General features: G+C 40.9%; 1 protein-coding gene across 2 annotated transcripts in view; it reads left to right on the top strand.

Moving 5' to 3' along the window:
* UBAC2 (UBA domain containing 2) overlaps positions 1-26009 on the top strand; it is a 174475-nt gene that overhangs the window by 55955 nt on the left and 92511 nt on the right. The window lies entirely within an intron of this gene.

The following is a 26009-nucleotide window of genomic DNA, read 5'->3' as shown; positions in this document are numbered from 1 at the left end:
TCTTTGTTAAAGCTATTTTTCAGAAAGAGCACAGTCCACAGTTTTTTCTTTAAAAATTAAGATTTTTAATTTATTCATTTGAGAGAGAGAGAGACAGAGAGAGCACAAGCAGGGGGAGTGACAAAGGGAGAGGAAGAAGCAGACTCCCCACTGAGCTGGAAGCCCAACCTGGTGCTAGATCCCAGGCCCTGGAGATCATGACCTGAGCCAAAGGCAAACACTTTACACTCTGAGCACCCAGGCGCCCCACACCTACAGTTTAATAGGCTTTGCCTGCAGTTACACTGTAAACCACTAGATGGCAGCGTGAGGCAGCGCTTGGTCATAGAAGCTGTAAGCCTGTTCTGAAAGTTATTAAATGTGGACCATACAGTGAAATCAGATAAATGAAAGAGATATGTTGTAATTGTACAAATAGCACAGCTTGGATACCCAGTGAGTATTTTTTGGAGAGGATATACCATAGAATTTAAAACCGGTATTGTGTATGTGTGTTTATCTTTTCCCAAACTACATGACATAGTATTTCAGATACCATAGGTATAGCAATTGTGAAACTCCTATGATACAAATCTAATAAGTTTAGGTTCTTATTATGAGTGGACTTAATACAGCACAACTCCAAACTTGTAACTAAGCAAGGTGAGGCAATGTCCTGCTTGGCCCCAACAGTAACCTTAAGGAAAAAAATACTCCGTGTCATCTGAAAATTATTGGGCTAATCAAAGAGAATTATGAGCAGAGATTTTCTTCAAAGGGATATAGTAATATTGTTTAGTGTTTTGTGTCTCTGAAAACTTGAATGAGGCACAGGCTGCATTTTTACCAGAATGCACGTGCCTGTAGCTATTTGTGAGAAACAATCGGAAATTAGCAGAGGTGGATATTATAATCCCAGTCAGCAGCTTTTGTCCTCCTAAATTATGTACCTTAGTTAATTCTTAGGCACAGATGGGGTAGTAGATTTTAATACCTTCTTCTAGCATTTCTGTATCAAAAACCGTGTATAGATAATAGGTATCAACAATAAGTAGAATATTCTCAAAGCCCCTAAACTGAGTAAGTAGGAGACAAGAAGTTGTCCTTAGCGATAGTCATATAGAAATTGGTGTTGTTGATATGGACACACACATGAGTTCATTCTAAGGAAAGATAAAAATAAGGAACAGGAAGCTGAACCGTGAAAGGTGATTTTTATTATACTGTCTGTGTACTTTTAATAACTTACAAAATATACTGGTATTTTGTGGTAAATTTTTTTTGGTGAAAAGTCAGTTTTCATCTTTTTGGCAGAGGGGGAGAAAGAAGAATTTCCACAGTAAGGAAAGGAATACCTTGATACTCCTTGTATAAAGTAACTACTTAGTAAATGTTTGAGTGTGCACATATCCATGCATGAGTGAATGAGAGAATTCTACCACATAGTTTACAAGAATGATCATCTTTCTCTAATTTCCCCGTTTCTGCATTCCACAAGTATGTATAGAGCACCAAGTTTATGGTAGACACTGTTCTGGGCTCTAAGCATCCTGAACTGATCAAAACAGAGACTATTTCTCATTGAATTTGCATTTTAATTGGGGGTAGAAGGCAGTAAACAAGATAATACATAGTAGGTCTGGTAGTGATCTATGCTGGGTGAAAAATAAAAAAACCAACTAACCAGTCAGCCAGGACAGAGAATGCCAGGATGTGAGTGGGGTTGGTCAGGAATGGCCTCAGGGAGCGTGGGACGTTTGAACAGCCGTGGAGGGGTCAGGGAGTGAGCCATGTGGCAGTCTGGGGGAAATATGTTTCAGGCACAAGGAAGGGAGGCCAGCAGAGAGGCCCTCCAGTGGATCACTGGCAACTGTATGGCTGGAGCAGAGTTGGGGGCAGGGGAGAGTTAGTAGGAGATGGAGGTAAGGGAGGTAAGAGAGCTCAACGGTCCTGACAGACAGCTGGCAGACTGGGTGTTGGCTCAGAGGACAGTGCAGATCCATTTCTGATTTTTCTGGAGATGAAGGCATACTGGTCTGTTCTGTTGTTTCCATTTTTGTTCCTGTTCCCTTAAGATAGTGTGTAATCATTTTACACTTTTATACATTGTTCTGTTACTTCTCGTTCTCCAGTGGTCAAATTCTCCTTCAAGGCAGGCTTCTGCCTCCTGTGGTTTGTGATTTTTGATTGTCAGCTCATTCCCAGAGCCTTTTATTAGCCATTGGAGCCCTCAAGAACTATCCCTACACAGGAACTTTGTTTTTCTTGCTGCTGAGTCCCTAGGGGTCTTTGTTGTCCTGGACAGGCTTTTATATTGTTTTCTTACTTTCGAGTTTTCATACCATTCCACACCATTAAATCTAAGACCACAGATTTAGGTATGTAGGCCATGGATTTTAACTATTTGTTGGAGCGGTTTATTCTTTTCTTTTTCAAGGCCCTTGATGTGAGCTTAATGTCTTCACTGCTTAAGTGGGCTGAGTGGAGTACTTTTAGCCTTTTTGGTACAGTGTACAGGTCTTCGGGCACCTGGGCTCAGTCCCAGGTTTTGCTCCTTAAGCAGCTAGAGGCCATGTCTTCCAGTTCTGGGAATCTAGCCCCCAACGCAAGGGCCTTGTATCTAAGTACCTTAGGGGGTCACTGAAGCAGCATATGCTTTGGTTTTGGTCTTTGCTTTGGTATTTGGGTTTATTACAGAATTTTTTCAACAGATACAGAAGTGGAGAGAAGACTATAATGAATCCACACTTCAACTTCCCCCACCTTCAGCAGTGAACGACTCACAACCATCTTGTTTTATCTGTATCCTCATGTACACTTTCATGATTCTGACAGACCTGTGGTTGACTGTCTTTGATAAATAAAGCCAGGAGCAGAAACGAAGGGTCAGAGGGGGTATGTGTGCAGGTGTGCATATGTCTGCTTGTTTGGTCCCTATTTTGTGCCATTGGTCTGTTTATCTGTTCATGTGCCCCATACTCTAATATTTTTAAGTTATTTTGTGTTTTAGTGTATGTTAATGTCTAGTAGAACAAACCACTTTTTGTTCATCTTTAAAAAAAAAATAACCTAACTATTGATGTACTTTTATTCTTCCTTGTAAGTTTTAGAGTGAGTAATCAATTATCTTAAAATTTTAGCTGGAAAAAAATTTTTTGCTGGAATTTGAGGTGACATTTAATTTATAGTTTCATTTGGGAGAGAACTGATATGCTTGTTAAGTGTTCTCATTCAAGAACATGAAATATCTCTGTTTATAACATCTGTGTTTATTAGATTTAAGCATTTTTTTTTTTGTACAGATCATTTGTATTCTTAGCTACCATGTAGTTTTTGTTATGGTAAATGCTCTTATATTTATTTATTTTGTTTCCTAAGTGTAGTTGTTTTATTATTGGAGAAACATTACTGATTTCAATGATCAGTTGATCAATTGCAGTGATCAATTTCAAATGATCTTGCATTTGACAGCCATATTGAAATTTCCTGTTATTGATTCTGTTCATTTTTCTATGTGCCATGATAGTAATGTTTTACTTTATAAGAAACTGACAAACCGTTTTCGAGCGTCAGTAACATTTTGCACTCTGATCAGCAGTGTCTGAGGATCTCATTTATTCTACATCCTTAGGTCATTTGGCAGTATCAATTAAAAAAAATAACCAATCCAATGGATATACAGTGGTATCTACTGCTTACTATTATTTTATTTTGCGTTTCCCAAATGACTAAATTAGCATTTTTCCAAATGCTTCTTTGCTATTGGTATATCTTTGCCATCTCTTCCTCTTTCCTATTTAAATTGGTTTTGTTTTTTGTTTTTTCTTATTACTGAACTATGAGAGTTCTTTATCAAATATGTATTCTGCAAATACTTCCAGTTTGCCTTGTCTTTTCATTTTCTGAATCCTGATCTTTGAAAGACCATAGGTCTACATTTTGATTAAGTCTTGTCTATCAGGTGTTTTTTTAACAGTTCATGTTCCTTGTATTCACTCTAAGAAGATCATTCCTAATTCATGGTTACAGAGATTTTATAGTTTTAGGTTTTTCATTTAGGTGTATGACCCATTTTGCATTAATTTTTATATATGATATGAATTATAGGTTGAAGGTCATTTGTTTATATACGAATGTCCAATTGTTATAGCCTCTGTTATTGAAGAGAATATCTTTTTAAATAGAATTACCTTAGAACTTTTGTTAAAAATTGACCAGGGGCGCCTGGATGGCTCAGTGGGTTAAAGCCTCTGTCTTCGGCTCAGGTATGATCCCAGGGTCCTGGGATCGGGCCCTGTGTCGGGCTCTCTGCTCGGCGGGGAGCCTGCTTTCCCTTCTCTCTCCCTGCCTCTCTCTGCCTACTTGTGATGTCTCTGTCAAATAAATAAATAAAATCTTTAAAAAACAATTACTTGGCCAAGTACTAATGGGTGTATTTCTAGACTCTGTAGTCAGTCTCCCTGATACATATGTTTCTCCTTCTCTCAGTAATGCACTGTCTTGATTATTACAGCTTTCTAAATCTTGAGGTCAGATATTATGAACCTTCGAACTTTTTCCCCAAAATTGCTTCCGCTATTCTAATTCTTTTGCTTTTTATTATGAACTTTGGAATTTCACTGGGATTACACTGACTTTATACATCAGTTTGAGGACGATTGGCATTTAAACAATATTGAGTCATCTAATCCATGCACGTGGTATATCTCCATATATTTAGGTCTTTTTAAAAAAATTTCTCTTCAGGAATTATAGTTTTCAGTTTAAAATTTTGCACATATTTTGCTAGATCCATATCTGAGTCTTTCATGTTGTTTGGCATTATGGCAACAGGCATTTGCATTTTGAAATTTTAGCGATTTGCTAGTATATAGAAATATAGTTGATTTTTTCCCAGTGGGGTTTATTCCAGGAATGCTGATATAATTTAATATAAAGAGAACTGTTAGCATGTATCATGTATTTAGTAGGCCAAAGGCAGCAAAAGTGGTCATTTGACAGTTCAGATATAATCAAGTCATGGCCATACTTAAAACCAAAGCTTTCGATTACTTAAAAAAAAAAATTAATTAATTAATTAATTAATTAATTTAGAAAGCATGAATGGGGTTGGGTACGGTGCAGAAGGAGAGGGACAAGCAGGCTCCCCGCTGAGCAGGAAGCCCAACCTGGGACACTCTATCCCAGGGACCCCAGGACTGTGACCTGAGCTGAAGGCAGACACTTCACTGACTGGACCACCCAGGTGCCTCACTTTCTATTGCTTTTTAATAGTATTTTTTTTTAAGTGTGGTTAAAAAAAAAATCCCACGTAATATTATCATCTGAACCGTTTTCAGGGGTGCAGTTAAGTAATGTTAACTATATTCACACTGTTGTGCAGCAGCTCTCCAGAACTTTATCATCTTGCAAAACTGACACTGTACATTAAACAGTAATTCCCAGGAGCACCTGGCTGGCTCAGTTAGTAGAGCATGTGACTCGATCTCAGGTCGTGAGTTCAAGCCCCACATTGAGCATGGAGCCTGCTTAAAAACAAAAAACAAAAAACCACAACAGTAACTCCCCATTTCCCATTCTTCCTAGCGCTTTGTACCCACTATTCTACTTTCTCACGGAGCTGCTCTACTAGCTTTTTGTTGCTGTTATTGGTCCTTTTAGATTTTCTGCTTATATATTCATGTTGTCTGAGAAGAGAGACATTTTTGTGCCTTGCCAGTTAATGTGCTTTTTATTCATTTTCTTGTCGGTTGCACTGGCAAGGACAGCCGGTGTGGCGCCGCATAGGTGGAGAGAGTTGACATAACATTATTCCAGATCTTTGAGGGGGAGACATTCACTCTTTCTTCATTAAGTATGTTAGCATTCGTATTTATTAGATTCCATTTGTCAGATCGAGGAATCTCTTAATTTATAGTTTGCCTAGAATTTTTATCATGAATAAACTGAATTCTGTCAATTTTTCCTCTACCGGTGTGATCTACTTAGACTGCTTTTATATGGTGCATTACGTTGATAACTGAATGACAAACATCCCTGTCATTCCTGTGATAAACTCTACTCGATGTATTCTCCCTTTTATGTATTTCTAGATTTGATTTGGTGATATTTTATTGAGAATTTTTATGTCTGTATTTATATGTGATATTGGTCCATAGTTTTCTTGTAATATTTTTGTGTGCTTTAGGTATTAAGGTAATGGTGGTCTGATAAAATTAGCTGGGACACGTTACCTTCTCTTCTACTTTCTTAGAGTATTTCTGTAGAATTAGTATCATTTCTTCCTTAACTATTTGGCAGTTTTGGCCGGTCAAACTATCTGGACCTAGAGCTTTCTTTTTTTGGGTAGATGTTTTTATTTTTTTCCTCCATGACTTAGTTTCTTTTACATAGTAACAACTATAAGAAATTACTCAGATGGTTATATGCCTGTGAATGTTTATACACACATGGATATTTGCTTATAATTGCCCCAGTTTGGAAGCATCCGAGATGTCCTTCTGTAGGTGAATGGATAAACAAACTTGCACATCCAGACCATGAAATATTACTCAGTGCTAAAAAGAAATAAGATTATAGGGATGCCTGGCTAGCTCAGTCAATTAAACATCTGACTTTTGATCTCAGCTCAGTTCTATTTCAGGGTCATGAGTTTGAGCCCTGGATAGGGCTCAATGCCGGATGTGGAGCCTACTTAAAAAAAGTAATTTAAAAAATGAGATTATCAAGCCATGAAAAGACATGGAGGAACCTTACAAGCAAAGGTTCCTCCAAAGTAAAGGAGGGCAATTTGAAAAGGCTACCTACTGTATGAGTTCCAACTAGATAACATTCTGGAAACTGGAAACAGTGAAGAGATCAGTGGTCACCAAGAGGGAGGCTGTGAGGAATAGGTAGACTGCTGAGTGTTTTTGAGTTGGTGAAACGATTATGTATGGTGCCATAATGGTGGGTATCTGTCATCATATGTTGGTCCAAGTTCATTGACAGTACAACAGGAGTGACCCATGCTGTGACCTACAGAGTGAATGATAATATGTCAGTGTAAGTCCATCAGTTGTAACAAATGTGGCAAGTGGGGGATTTGGTAGTGGCGGAGACAATGCCTGTGTGGGTGACATCTCTGTACTTTTCTTTTCGTTTTGCTATGAACCTAAATTGCTCTAGAAAGAATAAAGTCTTAAATGAACAAAGTCTAAATGATTTTTTTCTGTTCTCTACGTTCAGTGTCATTGATTTTTGCCCCTGCCATCCATTGTTATTTCTTTCCTTCTGGTTACTTTGGCATTAATTTGATCATCTTTATTTTACTTCCTTAGGATAGAAGCCTAGACCATCGACTTGAAACCTTTCTATTCTAAAAGCAGTATTCATTGCTCTCCATTTTTCTTCAAGCACTGCTTTAGCTGCAGCCCATGAGTTTTGTGGTGTGTTTTATTTTCATTCAGTTAAAAATATTTTTCTGGCATCCCTTGTGATGTTCTCTTTGATTCATGAATTAGTCGAAAGTGGATTGTTTAATTTCCAGGGTTTCCGAAATACATTTCTGTTACTGGTTGCTAATTCTGTGTGTTCAGAGAACCTGATTTGTATGATTCCAGTTCATTTCAGTTTTTTTTTTAAATATTTTATTTATTTATTTGACAGAGAGAGATCACAAGTAGGCAGAGAGGCAGGCAGAGAGAGAGGAAGGGAAGCAGGCTCCCTGGTGAGCAGAGAGCCCCATGCGGGACTCGATCCTAGGACCCTGAGATCATGACCTGAGCCGAAGGCAGCGGCTTAACCCACTGAGCCACCCAGGCGCCCCATTTCAGTTTTTTAACATTTGTTTTTTGGTCTCTCTTGGTAACTACTCCATATCCACTTAAGGATGGTATGTATTCTTACATGGCTGGGTGGTGTGTCCCACGAATGTCAGTTGGGTCAAGTTGGTTGATGTGGGTTTATGTCTTCTGCATCCCTATTCGTTTTCTGTCCACTTGTTCTCTTAGTTACAGAGCAAAGACTCTTGAATATTTTAAGTCTAATTGTGGATTTATCTACTTCTCCTTTTTAATCACCCTTAATTTCAGCTTTCTGTACCTCCTTAGTTCTTAATGGGGTACTTCCTTCCCAAGTATTTTCAAAGTTAGTCTTTGTGCATGGCAAAGCTATTGAGTCCTTGTATAAATGAAGATATCTTTTCATTTGCTGTCACTTTTAAATAATGATGATTTGTATGGATGAAAATTTTAGTTTGATGTTCTTTTTTTCATTATTTTCATGGTATTTCTCCTCAGTCTTATTGAATCTCTTGTGTCTTGAGAAAGCTGAGGTTGATCTTGTTCTTTTGTCATTTGTTTTGTCTTTGCCTTTGAAAGTTATTGAATTTACCCTTGGCTTTCTTAAGTATCACTTAATTGGTAATCTGTATATGTACAGATTATTCTTAAATTGTATGGCTAACCTGTAATTGAAATATTTTTGTGTTCTTTAAATATATTTTCTCCAACCCCACCCCTTCCTCTCGGCCTTTTATGCTGACTTCTTGGAGAGTTCCTTAATTTTTTTTTTCCTGGCATAGTAATTCATTCATCAGTTGTGTGTCTGTCTTATCTGTTATGTTTTTCATACTTAATGTGTCTACATAATTTGATTCCATATTTTTAATATGTTCTTTTTTTTCTTATATTGGTATAGATATTAATACAGATGATAACTTGGGGTTTTTCCAAAAATTCTGTTTCATTGGTAATACCATGCAGTTTGTTATTTCTCTTCTATTGTGATTATATTCTAAGAACGTGTAGCTATTTGCGCCTTACAGCTTACGTTACCTCGAGGCATATTAAGCTATTTCAGCGATGTCAGATCAGATGAGGGGGGAATGAGGCTCCCAGGGTAGAGACCCCGTAGTCACCACAGCACCCCATCTGTTGCCCACTCTCGTTGGCTGATACTCTCTCGGGCATGTGGGCTGCATGTGATTCACCTTCAGACTCTTGGAAGTAAACAATATTGAGAAGAAACATTTTTCTTCGTATGGTGATTTTCCTGGGGTGGGGGTGGGGAGACAGGGCATAGAGGAAGAAGTTGGTCAGGGAATGCTGTGCCTAATACCAGCCTTTCAGTGTGGTGGTTGACAGATGTCCTCGAGTTCTTACTGTTGAGGTGCTTTGGGCTCGTTCTGGTTTTCATCTCTTTTTGATTGTACACTTGGTGGGTGCTGTCAACCAGGGAACTCGTGCCTTTCTCTTGAATTTTTTCCCAAGTTATTTTGATCATCTCCTCTTCCATTTTCTTGATTCTCTCTTAACAGAGATCCTGTTATCTGGATGAACAGGTCTAATTTTAATCCTTTTTTTTTTCTCCTCTTCCTTTTTGTATTTTTGCTGCCCTTGCTGGGAAACTACTTGAGTTTTGTCTTCTAACTTTTCTAATTAATATTTAAAAATAAACTTTTATTGGGTGCCTGGGTGGCTCAGTCGGTTAAGCCTCTGCCTTTGGCTTAGATCATGATCTCAGGGTCCTGGGATTGAGCCCTGCATCGGGTTCTCTGCTCATTGGGGAGCCTGCTTCCCCCTCTCTCTCTGCCTGCCTGCTTGTGATCTCTCTCTTTGTGTCAAATAAATAAATAAAATCTTAAAAAAAACTTTTATTAAAGGACAGCATGTGCATGGAAAGTATACGTATTTCAGAGTCTGCTGAATTTTTACAAAGTGACATTCCTTTATTTATTTATTTATTTATTTATTTATTACAAATTTTATTTATTTACTTCAGAGAGAGAGAGAACACAAACAAGAATGAGCAGGAGGAGTAGAAGGGGCAGAGGGAGAAGCAGGCTCCCCACTGAGCAGGGAGCCTGACATGGACTCCATCCCAAGATCCTGAGATCATGACCTCAGCCGAAGACATACATGGAACAGACTGAGCCGCCTGGGTGCCCCAGTGACATCCCTTTAAACACCATCCAGATGGAGAAGTAGAGCATTGTCTGCACCTTTGCTGCCTCACAATCACGGCTTCCTCCCCAGAGTCTGTACTGACTTTTAGCACCTCATTTAATTTTGTCTGCTTTTGAACTTGGTGTAAATGGAAGTGTAGACTCCATGTCTGGTGTCTTTGTCTTAGTACCCTGTTCGGTTTCATCCACGCTGCCGCACCTCTAGTAGTTCTCGCTTTACCATTACCATCTAGTGTTCTGGCACGCGAGTCCCTGCTGTGTATCCGTTCTGCTATTGATGGACTTGGGGGTTGGCTCTGATTGGGGACCATCATGAATTCTTTTGCTGTGAACATCCTTGAACGTGTCATTGGAGGTGTGCGTGTACACACCTCTGTTGGGTATATTTCTGGGAGTTGGAAGCCGAATCAGGGCATGCCTCTGTTTACCTTTAGAATGGGTTGCCAGTTCTCCGGCGGGTCAGGACTTTGGGAGCAGCTCTGCTGAGTGATCCTGGCCCAGGGTCTTTCACAGGGTAGTGGTAAGAATGCCAGCAGGGAGCACAGTCATCCGAAGGCCCTCTTCCAAGATGACTCACTCACATGGCTGTTGGCAGGAAGCCTCAGTTCCTCATCATGAAACTGCCTAGAGAGCTACATCACATGGCAGACATGGCCCCCCCAGAGCAAGTGATCCAGGAGAATTAGCAGTTGTTTTCATTTTAGTCATTCTGGTGGATATTTAGTGATATTATTATTGTGGTTTTAGTTTGCATTTCCTTAGAGACTGATGAGATGAAGTACCTTTTCATATATTGAGTAGCTTTTAAATATTTTTGCTCTCCTAGTTTTAATTTCTGGTATTCCCTTTTTATTTTCAGAATATTCATTTCTTTTGGCATCCTGGTTTCCCCCATCCCCCATGGACGTAATATTTTTTTTCTTACATCTCTAATGGTATTAAGCATAATCCCTCCCCCACTGCCAGGGTTTTTCATTTCCCTGCACAGTTTCTGTTTCTTCTAAGTTCCTTCTTTTTCTCCTTGTTGTCTGCTTTTGATGTTAGGGGTTTTCCTTAGATTTCTCTGAGCCTTGGGCTATCTGTTCATTTTTAAGAGCCAGCTTCTAAAAAGGGGCTGATTGAAGAAATGAGCTTGTGTTCAAGGTACTGAATGACCATACACTTCACTGTAGGGCCTCCTGGTTGGGATGTTTCCCTATGAACTCTCAGTATCAGGATCTGTACATTTATGTCTGTTTTTCCCCCTCATGAATTATCACATTGCCCAGAGCATACTCTCTTGTCTTCTGCCTATAGGGTATAAGTCTAGGAGTCTCAGCATTTAGTATATAAACTTTGATTTTTAGTATTATATCTGCACTCTCAAATATGTTTGAATGGGAGCCCCCTGCCACAAGTCACAAGACACTCCTTGTTACCATTTCTAGATAATACAGCCCAGTCCACCACTGGGATGGGCAGGAGTAGTCAGTGCGTGGACAGACTATTAGGAGATGATCAGTGTTCAGACTGTCTCTTAGCAGCTCCAGAAAAGTCTGGCACTGCTAATCGTATAGACCCTTGGCGAGTGGAATGGTCATGGGTTTGCTTCTCAGCTTTCATCATTGCTGGTTTCGTCTTTTGTTTTCTCCGATATGCCAAGTTTAGTTAGCACTTGATTCCTGTTTTCCACCTCAGAGACTTTTACAGTCATCAGGTCTTCCTTATTGTTGTGGGTTTATGCCTTTGAAAAAGTTACTTAATGCCATTCTTACAAGGTTTTACAAGGTGAGAACAGAGAAGCTAAGTACACGTGCTCCAGCTACCATCCTTGACTGGCAATACTGTTTAAAAGTGTGTGCGTTTTAAGAACACTTAAAATTGTGGATTCAAATTTTTTCTCCATTGATTATATCAGGTTACCTCTACAAGCATTCAGAAATTTTACTTAAAGTCATTTTACCTTATGTTATCCTCAAACAGTATTCTTCTACTCAAAACAAAATAGACTTGTAACCAACTGCTGTATTGTTCCATGAGCCTTTGTCCTATTGTGTATTTTGGTCAGTTTTGTCTCATCCCAATTCTCACCCAGTCGTAGCAACCACTAGTATCTCTTCGAGGCTCATTCTTTGTTTCCTCACAAATTATGTTTCAGTCATCGACTCGCTGTACTCTGTGATTCACTGAAGCAGTGGTGATGAAGGAAGCAAGGAGGAACCTGCTTCGTCTCGGGGTCTGTCTACAGGAGATTAACGTTCTGCTAATTTCTGTATATACCATATTTCTAGCAGGATAAATTTCCTACAAATCTCATCGCAGAAGGACCTTTCCTGTCTTTGATGTTTAGATTATGTGTTTGTCATAGATCTTGTTTTATCCAGATTTTCTAATTATGCTTCTTGGCATTTCAAAGGATAAAACTTTCCAGGAATGGGCCCAGATGATTCAGAAGGCTAAGAAATAAATTTTATCAGGCCAATCTATTATTTGATAGACTAATTTGGTTATTTGGACCTGTTTAAAATGATCAGTCATAGATATTTAAATGTGATTCTTAATTTTGTAGTCTTATGTTAGACTTTCAGTTGAGCTATGGTGTTACTATGGTTAAAGAGTTGGCACCAAGAGGTAGTGTTAACTTTAAATCTTGAAAGTGCTAAGGGATTGGGTTCTCTATAGCCAAGAACCAATTGGAGAGTTAGCAGCGCACCTATAATCATCTGTGGTCATCTTGAATATCAGCCGTTGGGATATTTTAAGGGAAGTGGGTATTGTGGGCAGAGTTAACAAGTGACAGTTAGCTTTCTGAATTATTTGTCCCTCTGGCGTGAACTTCGGCTAAATATTTAACATATAAATAATCACCACAGCTTGAATGATGATCTGTGTCTTTATTTTAGAAGAAAGATATTTCTCAAGATAAAGATAGAGCTACTGGGGCCTCCAAATTTGAAGTCATTGCATTAATCTGTTTAGAATGAATGCTAGCTTAACTGAATTGGATGAGTAGGTACTTTAAATCCCTTCTCTCCTTTGATTCCTGTTCAAAAATGCCTTGTGAAATTGGTATGGTTTTATTTATTTTACTGGTAGGAAAACAGATTCTCAGACTAAGAAATCTGTCCAGGAGTATGTAACTCAGTGACAGAGCTGGAATTTTGACCTACATCTCTCCTAGATCTAAAACACAGAGTGGGGACGCCTGGGTGGCTCAGTTGGTTAAGCAGCTGCCTTCGGCTCAGGTCATGATCCCAGCGTCCTGGGATCGAGTCCCACATCGGGCTCCTTGCTCAGCAGGGAGCCTGCTTCTCCCTCTGCCTCTGCCTGCCATTCTGTCTGCCTGTGCTCGCTCTCTCCCCTTCTCTCTCTCTGATAAATAAATAAAATCTTTAAAAAAAAAAATTAAAAAAAAAAAAAACACAGAGTGCCTCCTGGTCAAGATAAATTAGGAGAAGTTGACAGGTTGGTGGTTCATCCCATGTATCCGTTTGCAGAGGATCATGTTTCTGAGTATAGATGACAAGAAATACTTAGGCGTTCTCTCCTAATGAGTTTCTCTTTATAAACTCTACTGTTGTGTAGCTAAAGCCTTTGGAATTAAGACCTGTTTCTCTCCATTCTCTCGTGCCCTTCTCCTGTTCCCCCTTTAGCTTCTTCCCGCCCTTCTGCTCAGCCCTCTTCCTCCTCCCCGCTTGCAGCAGTACCTACTAGTTTGGCTGGCTAGACTTAGCAGAGTAAGTGGGTACTTAAATGTGATTGCACCAAGCAAAGTTGACTAAATGAAAGAGAATCTTCTCAAAGCTTATTTAAAGTGAGAGATATGAGATAATAAGGAGCCTCAGCTCATGGGCTGCGGGAAAAGCTTAAAGGTGACTTCTTGCAGCTTTCTTTGAATATCCTTGTCCTCGGACGAGGTCAGTCTCTTGAGAGATGCTTTCTGAGGACATTTCTTTCTTTCTTTTAAAAGATTTTGTTTATTTATTTGACACAGAGAGAGAGATCACAAGTAGGTAGAGAGGTAGGCCGGGGGTAGGGGGAAGCAGGCTCCCCGCCTGATGCAGGGCTGGATCCCAGGACCCTGAGATCATGACCTGAGCGGAAGGCAGAGGTGTAACCCACTGAGCCAGCCAGGCGCCCCGAGGACATTTCTCAACTCGCTCATCACCATAAAAACTGAATAATCCATTGTATGATGAGTGATTTAGTATGGGTCTCCTCCACTGGAACCGAAGCTTGACACGAGGGGACCTCGTCGGTCTGGCCCTCTGAGGGAGCCTTAGTGAGCTTCATGGCTCCACCTAGTGGGCACCGGTGTCGGATGGATGGGTGAACGGAGGGCGGACAGCGTGAACAAATGATTGAAAAGGGCACTCATCTTTTGACTGCTTTTCTCCTGCTTCTGTTTGGACATTGCAGGAGCCTCCTCCCTGTCACCGTCTCAAAGCTGTCGTCTGCACTGCCCCCCCCCCCAAGTTTATCTCCAAAGGAGATCTGATCTTACTCCTTTACACCTTCAGAAACCTGTGGCTTCCCACTGCTGTTTGTTCGTGAGGCGCTTCAGAGTTGAGTTCAGCCCACCTTTCTAGGCTCATTTTCTCTCATTCCCCCTTGTACTGCACACACCAGCTACAGTGCATTATTCACCAGTACTTGTTGCTCCGGGGTCATCTCACATCTCTCTGAGTTTACGTGGGCAGAGGCTTCTCCTCGCAGCATCCTTTCTCCCGCGCCTGGCAGACTTCTGCTTAGCCTCAGGACTCGCCTGGGATATCGAGTCTGTGGAACCCACCCCAGCCCAAACGATCCCTCCTTCCTTTGTGTTCATGGACGAGTTTATGCTTACAAGTTACACAGAACGCTTATTACTTGGTTTTGTAACTACCTGATTGGCTACTCGCTCAACTTAAGAGTAGGGTCTTCTCTTTTATGGCCCCTTCAGTATGCGGCATCTAGGAGACAGCATGGAGTCGTGCAAAGGGTGTTCCTTAATTCCAGAGAGATCTGGCTGTGATTGAAATTTTGGCCTACCACATGCTGAGTTACTTTAATTATTCTTTTGTACTACTGCTCTTTCTTTTCTTTTCCTTCGTTCTCTCTCTCTCAGTAAGTCACCTCAAGTCTATTACTCAGAAAAATATAAACGTCGAGTTTCAAATTTGGTTTCAGTAGTAGTTTTAAAGGATTGAAATGTGGACTTATAAAATCATTTCCAACATCTTTCCTAGAGAGAAATGTCTAATTCATTCATTCTTACTTTCTCAGAATATCTCTTTTCCCAGCCAAGGTCTCAGTCCTCCCATCGGTCCAGTGTTGGGCGTGTAAGGCCATGTGTGCGACAGCATCTGCTAGGAGTCCGTGAGCACACACCACTCACATCCCAGGCACGGCATGCCGCCTCGATCTCCCCTTAATCCTCAGAAGAATCCTGTACAGTGGGAACTGTCCTCTCCGTGGAGGACACAGGCTCAGAAACCTCGAGCACCATTTTCTGTAACGTGATGAAAGAAAAATCTTGATGTTAGAAGATAAGTGCGAAGAGGAAGTGGCTTCTCTTTCCTCACTTATGTGTTTGATACTGTCCCAGGAGCGATTAGGAAATGAAAACACTACTCACCGTAATGAAGACATTAGTAATGTTTGAAGCTCAGTGTGTTTGGAATCAAATAAAATGGGATACAGAGTTTCTTACCTTGGAGGCTGCAGGTTAGTGTGAAAGGAAGACTCCGCTTTTCACCCTGCAGGGATAACACTGGCCCTTTCAGTGGGCAGAGCATCCTTCCAGGGGAAGCATTGAATGGATCCTGTTTGAAAGGGTCTGTGGACTATCATCAGAGGGTTATGGAAACCTTAGTGATCAGTGATTTTCTGTGTGAACATGAGGACAGTGGTATAGTTAACCTAACCCACTTTCCTCAGCCTTGGTCAGCACTTTCAGCAGCACACTTCTTGGCTGCGGGTGGGGGAGGGGTGCTCTGGCGTGCGCTGCAAGGTGTTAGGCAACATCCCTGATCTCCACCCACAAGATGACAGTGGTGACCCCACCCCCAGTCACAACAGCTGTTGCCTGATGACACATGGGGGGAGGGGGGAAAATTGCCCCCGATGGAGGGCCACTAACCTAAACCGAGCTTTTATAGTACTGATCACCTCTATTTTGAGATCCCGTAATGTGCATGGTGCTTGGTTGTTAAGTAGCACCTTGAAAGGAGCCCACGCCCTTGAGTTGCTGTTGGCCTATGAAGTTTGTTGAGATATTTTGCTAGGTGCAATGTTTCTAGTAGTGGACTGAAATAGCTTTGGTCGAGGCTATTAGTAAAAATTTGTTTCAAAGAAGTTTAACATCTGTTTTCATTTCTGCTTTTGTAAGTTGCTATGCTACTCAATTCCTTTATTTTAGATGTTTCCTCTTAGAACTTAAAACATTTGAGTATGTGTTGAAATTTTCAGTTTAATGGGATATATGTTTTATTTGAGCAGAAATAAAACTATTAATAACTTTAACTCAAGATAGGACAGTGGAAAGTTTAATGATGTTAAGTGAGGCTGAGATGAGAGCAGTGTAGATAATAGTGAAGGGAACTAGAAGTCTAGTATATTCAAGATTCACTTCCTGTTCTTGTTTGTCATTGGAAAGTTGCACCTTATGAAAGATTTGAGATTCAGATCATTGCATTATTCTAAGAAAAAAAGTTCAAAATGCTAACCACGTCTTGGTAACCATAGCAAAATATATAGCACACAAAAATAATCTCATACCTATCTTAGGGTTGGATTTTTGGAGGTATGATCTATGTTGAGTTCTGAAGTATCTAATGTGCTTTTGTTACCTGAGGCAGAGGGATAAGCCTTTCTCAGTAATAAGAGCACAGGCATGCCTGTTCGCTGAAGCAATAGAACCAACTCTGGCTTACCTAGCAGAGAGGGAGTTTACTAAAGCAGTTGCTAGACTATTTGAGTGGCAGAAAACCACTCAAGGATGCAATGAAGTCAGAATAACAAAGTTATCCCTCCCCTAAACTCATACTATTTGTTTCCTTAACGTTTGTTGTTGGCTCATAGAACCTCAGGCTGGTGAGAACAGCTTGGTCTCTATTATTTTCAACCCTTGTTCTGGTGCCTGGAACAGTGCTTCCTTCATAGTAAGCCCTTAATAAATATTTGTTGTGTAATTAAATTACTACATTGAGGATATGTTTGTTAATATTAGCAACAACATGGAGAAAAAATACAGAGTAACATTGTAAAATGTATTATTAGTGTTACACATTCTATTTGGAGATTTTTTCCATAGCTGAATTTACTCTTTCTGCTAAGGAATCTTTGTAAACACATACTGAGTAACTGTTTTATACCAAAGAGCCCTGTTTTAGGTATGTTCCTGGTTTAGATGAATATCCACAGCGGTCAGCCTTACTCCGACCGTGAAAGCGGAGGATCTTAGAACTATCGAGTCACTAGGGTCTTGTCTGCGTATTTAACAGTCAGAGCGTAGATTGACATTCATGCCTCTCTGAGTCTTAGCTCAGATCATTCCTTCTGTGTAACACAGACTTAATGCTGCTTTTTTTTTTTTTAAGGCAAAAAATGTAGTGAATGGTCCTCTGTTTATTGTACAAAAAGTAATATGAGTGTATAAACTCATCGAACTGGGGCTGCCTATTTATATTTTCTACGGCAGTGTTGCAGATGTTTATAAAAGTAGATGTTAGTGTCTAAAGATGACTTTTCGATTGTATTCAAATTTTGCTGCTAAAATGGGAAGTACAAATAAGCATAGGCTGCAAGAAGAAAAATGCCCCATGAGGCAGACTCTGAAAAAGCACCAACCATATGCCACTCTAGTTATTTGGCTATTCATTTTTATTTTAACTTAATGGAAAAAACTGTGCTTTTCCTCTTCAGAGCTCCCAAATGCTTCCACTATGTTTTAGACATTAAGAATTTTTTATGAAGTAATTCAGGCTTACAGAAAAGTTATAGGAAAAGGACAAAGAAACTTCCATAGATTCTAAACCCAAGTGCCCTAATTATTAACATTTTTCACATTTGCCTTGTCGTTTCCTCTCTATGTACGTACAGTATTTTTTCCAAATAATTTGAGAGCAAGTGTAGGTATAATGCCCCTTTACCCCTAAATACATCAGAACATATTAGTTTATATATATTTGGCAATTATCCCAATAATGTCCTGTTTTATAGCAAAAAGGGGAAAAAGTTTGGTCTGTGGTCCAATCCATTATTATATCATGCATTTGGTTGTTATGTCCCTTAACTCTTTAATCTGGAATAGTTCTCATTCTGTCCTTGTCTTTTATGAACTTGACATTTTTTTTTTTAATATTTTATTTATTTTTTTTTTTATTTGAGAGAGAGTAAGAGAGCAGAAGTGGGGTGAGGGGCAGAGAAAGAAGCAGGCTCCCCTCTGAGCAGGGACCAACGTGGGACTCGATCCCAAGCCCTGGGATCATGACCTGAGCCGAAGGCAGACGCTTAACTGACTGAGCCACCCAAGGTGACCCAGAGGATGATTTATTTTAGAGAAAGAGAGAGCATGCCCATGTGGGCATGCATGAGTGGGAGGAAGGGCAGAGTAAGAGGGAGAGAATCTCAAGCAGACTCCCCCTGAGTGTGGAGTCTGCTACGGGACTCAATCTCAGGACCCTGAGATCATGACCCTGAGATTAGGGCCTGAGCCAAAAATCAAGAGTCTGCTGCTTAGTCAGCTGAGCCACTCAGGTGCCCCTCTTGTTTCTTCTTTTTTAAATTAAATGCTCCTTCCTCTCTTTTGGTAGAGTATTTTGGTGTTTTCTGTGGCATGATGGATAGATACGCTTCGATTGGCTTGCTCACTGACTTTCCCATGGGTCCTCTCAGTGTGCCTCTCATAAAGCAGAGGGTGGAAAGCTGAATACTTTATTTCTGAAGCCCCATCCCATCCAGCGTTCTGGATAGGATGTAGGCTCCTCCGGTCAGAAGAACTTGCATGGTGCCGAGTTCAGTGTGAGCCAAGGCAGTAGTCGCATATGAAATACCAGCTTTGTGGTCTAGTTCCACAGACCCAACAGGTTCTGGAGGTGATAGTTCACATAACTTCCTGATTCCCAGATTATATTGACATGATGTGAGGACTTCCTGATTTCCCAGCATCCTGAATATGGCAGAGGAAGCAGTCTTGCAGGGAGACCGGTTTGGTGTTGCTCCTGGAGGCGTAGCCTGAATCTGCCCTTCTAGCCTTTTCAGCTGTTTTGTAAGTACCTAATTCTGTGTATTAAGTCTTTTTCTGCCCAAGATAGCTTGAGAGCTATTCTGTTATCTATAAGTGAATCTTTGCTGACAGGACTGGTAATCCAGAGAATTTGACTTTTTTACATCGGACTTCGAGTGTGTTTATACAGAGCAGTATACCTGAATCTGAAATACTTACATTTGAACTGGAACGTGGTGGAAGGAAAAGAAAGTAGCTCTTTGTGTTGGGAGATCAGTGGAGCATCACGTTTGTGCATGTGTGTGTGTTTATGAAACCCTGACGATCTTTTCATGTGGATTTCTGTATAATCTGTTCTTTGCTGGTGACTTTGTCACCAAAAGCTGTCTTTTACTAGGACTTCTTGAAGGTCGGTCAAGACTTTTCTCCGATGTGATCTTGAAATATGGGTGTGGCCACATGTCTCATTCCTGTCCTCATGTGGTCTGGGTCATGCAGCGAACTAATGAGAGGCGGACTTGGAGCCATGTGATAGCTACTGCCGTCTCTCTCAGTCCTCTGTGAGTCTGGCCCTGAATTTCTGCTTCCACTCCTCATGTAACAGAAGTACGGGAATGTGTTGGAGACTACACTTAACCATTTTTAAAATGTGCTACAGAAATATTTCAAGCATAACACAAATGTAGGGAGAATACTACAATGACTACCATGTACTCATCACCTTGTCAGCATTTTACCTGACGCACAAACTCAAATAATTTGACAACTGGATCCCTAATGGGATACTTTTTTTACTTTCCATCCACCACTTTTCTATTGGCTTCCTCAGTCCTGCATGGCCAAGACCTACAGCATCTTTCAACCCTGCCCCTGCCTCCAATTGACTGGTTTCTCCCTTGGTCTCTCCAGACACCCGAGTGTGTAGGGACAGGCACAGTCAGGCCGTGTCCCAGGTTGAGCACTTAGCAGGTCATGGGACTGAAAATTGTCATGCTGTGATTTCTTGTTGTGGGAGTGGTGTGTCTATGGGTCCTTTTTGGTGATGCCTTCTTCTTAATGGCTATTCTTCAGGTAAAGCTAACAACACTCAAGTTCATGACCTTTCCTTGCTCTTGATCCCTTAATAGGGCAGAGTCAGTACTACACAGGATGGCACTTGTGGTCCTTTCATTAACTCTCCTGAACTGCAGTATGTATGTGGTAAACCAGTGCGTAATCCAGTTGGCATTTATTTATTTTTTCAAGATTTTATTTATTTATTTGACAGAGAGAGAGATCACATAGGCCGAGAGGCAGGCAGAGAGAGAGAGAGGAGGAAGCAGGCTCCCTGCTGAGCAGAGAGCCTGATGTGGGGCTCCTGGGACCACGACCTGAGCCAAAGGCAGAGGCTTTAACCCACTGAACCACCCAGGCGCCCCTTGGCATTTATTTATTTATTTATTTTTAAAAAGATTTTATTTATTTATTTGACAGATAGAGATCACAAGTAGGCTGAGAGGCAGGCAGAGAGAGAGAGGAGGAAGCAGGCTCCCTGCTGAGCAGAGAGCCCGATGTGGGGCTTGATCCTAGGACCCTGGGATGATGACCGGAGCCGAAGGTAGAGGCTTTAACCCACTGAGCCACCCAGGTGCCCCTTGGCATTTATTTTTTAAACCTAACTGCAGGCAGTATATGAGCAACAACCCCATATATTTTCACTGTATATATTAAAACGAAAAGCCCATGTTTCGCTAAAGGACATGTGGGGAAACTTGTAGAGCTGCCACCCTCTGGCAGGAAGAGCACATGGCGATGTTACCATTTTTAGAGCACTATTAAAGCCTTTTGTAGCCTCCTTGTAGTTTCATTCTGACACACTCTTTTCTTCTCAAAACCTGCATGAGAAAAGTCATTCTTACAAGTATAGAAATCAGAAATAAATGTTCTCACACTCTGAGAACACTGATAAAAGCCAGTCAAATGCTATTTGAATTCTTGGTTTGGATCATTTGTGGTAGGTACCGTGTGGGACCGTAGAGTCATGGGCCCAGGGTTGCTTGCTGTTCAGTTGAGTAGGCAAGACATCTAAAAAACATTGTTGGGACTGAGAAGCCACATAGTAGGTATGCAAATAAAGAGAGAAAAGTTCTTTAAAACTTTAGAGGAAGATAAACTTTTGAAAAGTAAGGTCATGTATTTTCCCACGTGTTCCTCCCCTCCCGTAGGTCCCTTCCTTCTAACGGCTGCACAATGGCGAAGGTTTCTGTAAGGCAGAGCGTCTGGGTGTGCATTATCAGGGAGACATTAAATGACTGTATCTACCTTGTGTTTCTTCGTTGTATGCGAAAGGAAGAGGAAAAGCTGGGGCACTCCTTATACTCACAGCAGAAAGCTGTTTTTGTTTTGTTTTTAAGAAATCTTGACTTGATTTCATTGTCATTCCAGGTTCCAATTTAGTATATTTTTCATGATTAATATTCCAGTACAAAGCACAGATTATCTGTTGCTGCCTAACAAGTTAGGACCGGCAATGATAAAACTCCTTCCCCATTGCGCTTTAATAGTGCAAATCCTACAGTAACCACAGCTAGTATTTGATGCCCTGTGGTCGGGATATATCTTACGAATGTTTCTGATGTACAAGGTGCTGTGCTTGGAGTTACTCAGAATAGAAAGAAGTAAAAGTCAGGCTCCTCCCCAGAGGAGCTTGTGTTTCGGATGAGGGATGGAAGAGCGAATGCACGTGAAGTAATTGACCGTGGGCTGTGTGATGTTGGCAGAGAGTTTGCACGTTATTTCATGCTCTTGTTTCCTTGACAAGAGAACAAATCTAGAAGGGCTAAAAGACTGGGCAGAGGTGGCATAGCTGATTAGTAGGCGGACCAGAACAGGGCCACAGGCTCCCAGGCCAGTGTGTTTTCTCTTTTCTTTAATTCTAATATACATCTAAAGTTAAAACTATGTGGCATTGAGTATATAAGATTCAAATAAGTCGAGGAAAGGAAGATGGGTGGCTGTGAGTAGTCAAAGAAGACTTTAAGGAGGAGGTATGATTGGGATGTGTGTAAAGAACAAATGGGGAAGCAGAATAATCCAGTTATTGGGAACCAAATATTGGTTATATTCATGGTGCAGAAACAAAACCATCTAGACCAACTTGAAAGGTACATGTTGGGCAATAGAGGGAAATTAGGTTGCAGGGGCTTGAAAGTGTGGGAGAGGAACTTGGACTTTGTGTGGTAGATCATGGGGAACTGTTCTCAGTCCTGGAGTATGAAATGACACAGTGCAAGTGGGATTAAGGAAGATTGTGTTTGTTTGCCAGGAGAACTGGATAGTACGTGCATTTTTCTTTTCTTATGTTCTGTTTACTGGTCTGTTTCCTTCTAACTAGATTGATTACTGTATTAGTCAGAAGGCTGGCCTATGTTGTAGCCACAATTTAACCCTGAAATCTCAGTGGCTAAGTACAAAATTGTATTTCATGTTTGTGCTATTTGACCAGCATGAATGGTTGGGGTGAGAGGTGGGGAGTTCTCCACTTACTCATTCAAAGATCCAGGCTGACAAAGGTTCCCACCATCTAGAACATCTCTGGTCACTGTGACAGGAGACAAGAGGGGGATGGAGTATCTCTCACTGCTAACACTTCAGCCCACAAGGGACATGTGACTTTTGGCTCCAACCCATTGGCCAGAAGCAGTCATATATGCTCCTAAGGGATTGGAGGGGATTTGGTGAACAGTTGAGGACCTGGACCATAATTCTGCTTGTTTAAGACAAGTAGAATAGTGATTAATATTACTGTGCAGACCCTGGAATTGGACTGTCAGTATTTAGGGCATGGCTCTCCCACTTAGAGCTGTGTGACCTTGGGCAATTTACTCAGTTTGTCTGGGATATCATTTCCTTGTCTGTAAAACAGGGATAGTAGTAGGTTGAGCCTCACAGAAGTATTATGAGGCTTGAATGAGATTTTATACACACGCAGCTTCTGTAGAGATGTTGTGTCTATGTGGGCGTGTATATTGCTCCAAGCACCATGCCATGTTACTGTTAGCAAGTATTCGTTTGTGTCATTGTCATTGTTGTTACTCTGTTGGCTTCCAGTGTAACATCTGGAAGGATGTTTCTGACAGTAGTTGAGGGACTGGGGGAAAGCCATCCTTGCACTCCAGGTCAGTTCCCAGGCACTGGGGTCCGAGGGTGTGGATTTAGTGCCTACTTCTACCTTTGCATGTGACCTGGTACTCGAGGTCCCTCATCAGCAAAACTGACATAATGATTGTCCCCGTCTCTTAAGGGAAGGAGGAATAAGTGAAATAATGCCTGCCAAGTGCTTGGGAACAGCATGTAGGAAGCAATCAGTGAATTTTTTTCTGAGCTAATTGACCTTTTATTTTAAAAGAAATACAAGGATTATCTTTTAAGTGATTATTGCTTTTCAGAGTTTGATGTGAAACAGACTTGCCTTGGCAGCAGTTCTCATGAGTGCCTTTATTTAGTCTGTCCTGGATTCAGAAGAATAGGCCATGTTGTCAGCAGTCAGCTTTTCATTTTTCATTCTGACCCGAGTAGTGAATAAGAGCATGTTTTTAGCTTTGCAAAGAATAGCGAATTACAATGGACTAAGGAGATACCAAAATAGACTATTTCGAGGGCTAATTTAAGGTCAACGCTTCCCCTTTTAAAATTGCCCAGTATTTTTTTACTGATTGGTAGGAGTCCCTGCCCTTGCCTCTTGAAATATCAAGTTATTTTGAAGCAGAACTCTGTATCTAGATTTAAACTGACTTGTTGGGTAATGAGCTCTGTTTTTAATGCACCTGAATTGCAGGATCCCAGAGGGTCGTGGTCTTCAGTTGCACACATGCTCTAACATATATGCTTTAGTTTAGGTAACAAAGCGTTTAAGGTGTCTCTTTCCACTGGGAAATATTTCAACACGGCTTTTGGAATTTTGTTAGTTATAGTCCAGAACAGGTATTAGGTGGATACTTGAGAACGTCTTGTGTGCCGGGCTCTGTACCAGCGGCTGCGCAGAGCAGATGACAACAGTGTCTTCACGGAACTCACAGTCTGGCCAAGTTTATAGTCTGCCTGCTGCTGGCTTTTGGTCCTGTTTAAGGATTAGATGGTCTGCCAGCATATAATGGACCAGGCTAAACCTTCTAATACCTTTTCAGGGCCTGTGTGATATAATTCTGTCTGCTTACGGCCAGGACAGAGTGAGGTTTACATTCCTGATGTTGCCTCTGACTTACCAGGGCTCTCTTCGGAACTCTGGTGTCTTTTTTTTTTTTTTTTTTTTTTTTTTTTTAAAGATTTGATTTATTTATTAGAGATCACAAGTAGGCAGAGAGGCAGGCAGAGAGAAAGGAGAAAGCAGGCTCCTTGCTGAGCAGAGAACCCCATGAGGGTCTCCATCCCAGGACCCTGAGATCATGACCTGATCTGAAGGCAGAGGCTTTAACCCACTGAGCCACCCAGGTGCCTTGGAACTCCAGTGTCTTGATAAAACGTGGGCGATGCTGTGTGCTCATCCTGTTTCACAGGACAAAAGAGGAAGACATTACCTAAAGTATGGACTGTTGCGTAAATTCAGTTTGTCACGTACACTAACATCGTTTCTGACATCTGACATTTACTGTTCTGTACTCTCTGGGCTATTCTGTACGATCATTGAAGAGTTGGTGCATTTATACTGATTCAGACTAAATAGCTTTGAGGGTTTTTTAAAATTAACCAAATATCCTTTTAGAAAAAAATAAAATTATCGAGAGGTGGATACATTTCGCTGTTATATAACCGTCAGCTTTCCTAGATAAGTTTTTCTAGCTCATGATTATTATTTAAAATTGTTAATAATGTGTCACCTTGCTCGTATGGAAAATACTTAGAGGGTTATGATTTTCAAACAGGGTGTTGTATATAAGGCCACTCCTTTGTTCCGTAACAGAATACAAAGATTATACAACACTGTCCCTGTGCTCCAAGTTTACCTATTCGGTGAGAGAGAGAAATGTAAAGCCAACTAATAGTCCAAGACACTGTAAGTGGGCATGAAGGCCACGTGTAAAACATGGTTTCATGAATGAAGTAGGTAGTAAGGGCCTTTTGAAGGAGAGTGAATGGCTGAGTTCGATGGGAGTACAGACTGACTTTTCTTTCTTTCCTTCTTTCTTTCTGGATTCATTGGAGATAGGATTGATGTTTACCTTTTTGGCAATACAACTACTGATTGGGGCAAATTATGTAGATAAATTATGTGGTACAGTGGAGGGAGGAGGCAGGAAACTAAACAGATAAAAGAATGTGTTATTCCTTTGCCAAGTGACATAGATACTCTCTTGTTTGAATGATCTTAAGTTCCTTAGCACAGAGAGGACTTTCTCACCTGCTGTGCAGCAGCCCCTTGGCTCATACATAAGCTGGTCTGTGCTCCAGTGTCGTCGGCAAACTCAGGCACCACAGACGTGCTCTGACATTACAGTGGCCTCTGTTTCTGATTTTCCTTCAGTAGCTTTCATCACAGTTTTTCTTTTGGGATCTAATTCAAATGACTCTGTAAGTGGCACCCGCCATGACATGTAGTCTTTTGCCCTTTCTTCTCCTTCACGTGGAGGGTTTGTGTGTGGAGTGAATGGAAAGGCCCTAAGATCCTGACTTCCATCCAGGTGGTCTCACCTGTCTCAGCAAAGATCTGTTAAAGAGATCGGTTTTTTTTTTTTTTTTTTTTTTTTTGGTCATTGGCTTCAAGGTCAGGTAGCTCTTTGTGAAATTCACATAAGACAAACCTGAAAGTTCTCAGTAAATGGTGCTGACTCAACCATAAAGATTAATTTTCTTACAGGGTACTAGTTGGAAATGAGTAGGGTAGGAATTTGAAAGAAAAGATTTCCAGGTTATAAAACCTAA

The sequence above is a fragment of the Mustela lutreola genome, chromosome 13 (assembly GCF_030435805.1).
Source record: "Mustela lutreola isolate mMusLut2 chromosome 13, mMusLut2.pri, whole genome shotgun sequence".
Classification (NCBI taxonomy): Eukaryota; Metazoa; Chordata; class Mammalia; order Carnivora; family Mustelidae; genus Mustela; species Mustela lutreola.
This window is presented reverse-complemented; position numbering and strand designations above follow the sequence as displayed.